This window comes from Ctenocephalides felis, unplaced genomic scaffold, assembly GCF_003426905.1.
Source record: "Ctenocephalides felis isolate EL2017-DRISC unplaced genomic scaffold, ASM342690v1 CF-g0.4_SCAFFOLD_01170, whole genome shotgun sequence".
Taxonomy (NCBI): domain Eukaryota; kingdom Metazoa; phylum Arthropoda; class Insecta; order Siphonaptera; family Pulicidae; genus Ctenocephalides; species Ctenocephalides felis.
Window position 1 is genome coordinate 2682225 of NW_020537324.1, and position 3923 is coordinate 2686147.

A 3923-nucleotide genomic window follows, 5' to 3' on the forward strand; every position below is an offset into this window, starting at 1 on the left:
AAAAAAAATATATACTGTTTTATTTTGAATAAAATATTGAATTTAATTGTTGTACCTATCAAGAAGCACGAGAGCCTTCCATTTATTTTGAGAGTTGACCAAGAATTGCAGTAGCAGCCAGCTGCAGCATATTTCATAGCTAATGATGTTTTTCTAATATTCTTTGTTTTGCATTGCCGGTATTCTCTGTAAAAAAAAAATTATTACATTAATTACTCAAATTTATATAAAAAATTACCGACAAATTTTTTAAATCATTTATATTATTTGACTGCAATACTCGAGTAAATTAAATTTGTAATATAAATTCATCACTGATGAAATTTTTAAATATTATCAAGCAGTTTAACAATAACTTACCTATATTTGATTCAAAGTCTTTGATTAGGTAGCCATTTACTAGTAATTCTAGGATTTGAAATCATGCATCCTCTGATTCGCCTGGTTTTCTTCCAACAGTTCTCGTCTTGACGTGTTTAGTTATTCAAGCCAATCCATTTGCACCAAATGCACCAAAGGTATATTGTATTGTTCGAGTGAGGATTATTTCTGAAATAAAATAAATTCATTGAACTATTGTTATTTAAAGAGTAGAGTACATGAATTATTTTAAATATTCGAGCTAAACATACCAAATTTAATAAAAGCAGCAGCCTCTTTGAAATCCTACGGTAAGAATACATTGGTTCCATTCTTTGAAATGGTTCTCTTCAGTTAGGGCCCACGATTGCTTGTCACGTTATTTTCTTCAGGAATGCACATATTCCCCAATATGCATGTCGACAAGTCCACATTGTTTGATTCACTGTACGATTTGTAGAGCATCACCCTTGTTATTTCTTTCAAGAATGCACATGTTCTACAATATGTATATCGGCAAGTCCATATTGTTTCATTCACTGTAGGAATTGCAGAGCATCCTTGTTATTTCCTTCAAGAATGCACATATTCCACAATATGTATGTCGGCGAGTCCATAATGCAACATCTTACTTCATACTTTAAATACAATGATCTCTTTCAATTAATTTGTATTACTTTTACGAATTTGTTTATAGATTTTTATACTTGTATATTTTATTACCATATGAAAAATCTCTCTATGAATTTAACATTATTTAATCGTAATTTCTTGAACAAATAAAAAAAAGTATTATTTACTCAAAATTTTTGTAAAAGCATTCAAATTCTTTCACATTTTTTAATTATTGCATTAAATTAAATACCTTAAAACTTAATTGAGAGTAATATTCAAGCATTTAAAAAATAAATCTCTTGTATGTATATTTCAATTATTTCATTTTATTAATTACCTTTTATCCTCACTGACAACACAAAGGCTGCAGGCAGCAAAGAGTTTAATAAACAGATCCCCGATTAAGTCCTGATACACTTGCCCTTTGCATAGTGATCGCAAACGACTGAAAAATAAAATAAATTGCATTTAATTCAATAGTTCATATTTAGATTAAATAATACTTAGTAGCAAAAACATTGTTTCATCAAGGATTACAAAATTTACGATTGATCATTCATTCAGATCTCAAATTTACAAAATTTAGTAGTTGCTGAACAATTTCCATTCATTTATGATATGCAATGCCAAATTATAATAAAAAATTTCTATATTTTACTTTCCAAATACTAAAATATTTCAATAGTATTAATTGTAAATTATTTCATCACACACCTTATGGTCACTATTGCTGCCATGTAGAGATAATGTTCCTTCTAAAGCTCTGCCGTAGACAATGTCATTTTCGAATTCATTTGTCTTCCCTGAAATAAATTAATTGTTCATTAATTTTACATTTTCTAATGATTATATTAAAAACCATTCATTTCAGTAACTTAATAAATAAATTTAAGTTCGAAATAAAATCTTGAAAATAAATGTAGAAATAAACATTTTTTTATTTAATTGCAATAACAATTGTACGTATACAGTTACATTTAGACACTAAATATTAACAATATTTTATTTAAAGTATCATTGCAATTTATATGAAAAATCACTCGTATTTTCTTTTCTTATAATTTATTGTCAATTTTTATACTCATGTGTGTAATTATAACTATTTTATAATTACTAACCTGATTAGGCCCTTGGCAGAGCACGATGATGTTCAAACACTTTCCATCTTTACTAAATTCCATTGTCTATTTCGAAACCTTCACTATAAAAGAAAATTGAATTTAAGAACTTCATAATAATAATAATAAAAAAAAATATAAACTGTTTTATTTTGAATAAAATATTGAATTTAACTGTTGTACCTATCAAGAAGCACGAGAGCCTTCCATTTATTTTGAGAGTTGACCAAGAATTTGATGAAACTAAACTGGTGATTCAAATATGTACCAGTAGCAAAATAATTTTAAGAATCTAAGAGCTGTGTTATTAAGAAATCGTAATTTTTGGCATATTGAAAAAATCCTAACCACTGACCCATTGCCGCCCCATTTGTCTTGCAAAATATATTAAGCAATGCAGTCATACTTTAAACTAATATTTGAAAGTGTAAATGGATGGATGATTTCAAATGATTCAGAAAATTCTAGTGATATATAAATCAAAATGTACTCGGAAGCCGCAGTAGTTGCGGCCACGCAATTAATTCATTTTGCATAATGAAAAGCCAAAATGATCAAAACTGAAAATAAAACTACAAGTTCTCGTATTACGGAAATTCCGTATCGGTACCCACAAAATCAACTCGAAAACCTTGAAATTAATACAAGAAATATGTATCACTGACCTTTTCTCCTGTAAACGGTGCTGCACCAGTTCCAATTTCTCATGTAAGTTAGACTTGATAAGGGCACAATTACAAACACTTGAAATTAATAGGTATAAAATTATCGCACTATTAAACTGAATTCAATTCGTAACCATATTGAACTTATGCAACATGTCGGTCGGCTACGTCCATTTCGCCGAGACCCTTCTAGCCGTACACCGTACACCACGGCAGTCGAAAACGAAATGATATCCTCTCGCAATGGCAGGCCGATTCGAGTGGTGGGGAGAGCAACTAGGTGATAGGTGATGGGCGTGGCCTGCGCCTGCGACATATCTTTGTCCTTGTCCTGCGCAGTAATCCTATGCGTGGAATAGAGTGCGAAATAGTACTCGAACGCACTCGCACATGACATTGTTGTCCTTCTCTGTATTGCATAATGGCCGATCGGCTTCCGAAAGAACCTGCGCCATTATCATGTTGTTTGAGCTTCTGTCTGTCGGCAAACTGCAACGTAAAATCATATTATAATTATTTTTATATTTCAATCGACATATAAAGGAACTCTTTTTCTGTAGAATTTATGATAAAAGTTTATGTAAATAATAACACAACCGTTCATGCAGAAGGATAAAAACAGACTGACTGATTCTTTATGATACTGATATATTCTTTAACTAATCACTTTGAATCGTTTATGAATTTTTAATTATTTTGGACATAATATAAAAAGACGGAATGTGCAGGACATTCTCTGATGCCATTCTTGCTTTAAAACTCCGTTTTGTTGAAATCCAAAATGTACCTATTTCGCATAAAAAGAAGTTTGCAAACTACAATTATTTTATTATTGGTTTTCCATTGTAATTGTTCACACCAAAATCACAGCATCCGATATATTGATATAGAAAGAAATCAAATATCTAAATAAAAAATTATTATAAAATAAAATCAATCAATACAAAAATTAAACTTTGAAAACATTGTAAATACAAATATAATTTGTAGTTGTAATAAAAACTAGTTGGTATTGGTATTTTGCCTTGAGGCAAGTTACATGAACTTTCTGATATGTGTAAATAATCGACTATATAAATTAATTTATGAGCGATTAAACGTATTCCGAGTAGATTTATTACACATAATTGAAAACGAACAAACACGTTAACTCGAGTATTTTCTA

General features: G+C 29.7%; 1 long non-coding RNA gene across 1 annotated transcript; it reads right to left on the bottom strand.

Annotated features, from left to right (window-relative positions):
* Window positions 1–443: 443 nt before the first annotated feature.
* LOC113367312 lies at window positions 444–2316 on the bottom strand. Its single transcript, XR_003366304.1, has 6 exons — window positions 2277–2316; window positions 2094–2176; window positions 1690–1778; window positions 1313–1420; window positions 633–998; window positions 444–549 (listed from the first exon to the last, which is right to left on the bottom strand). It is a non-coding gene; the product is annotated as an uncharacterized LOC113367312 (long non-coding RNA).
* Between the last annotated feature and the right edge of the window lie 1607 nt (window positions 2317–3923).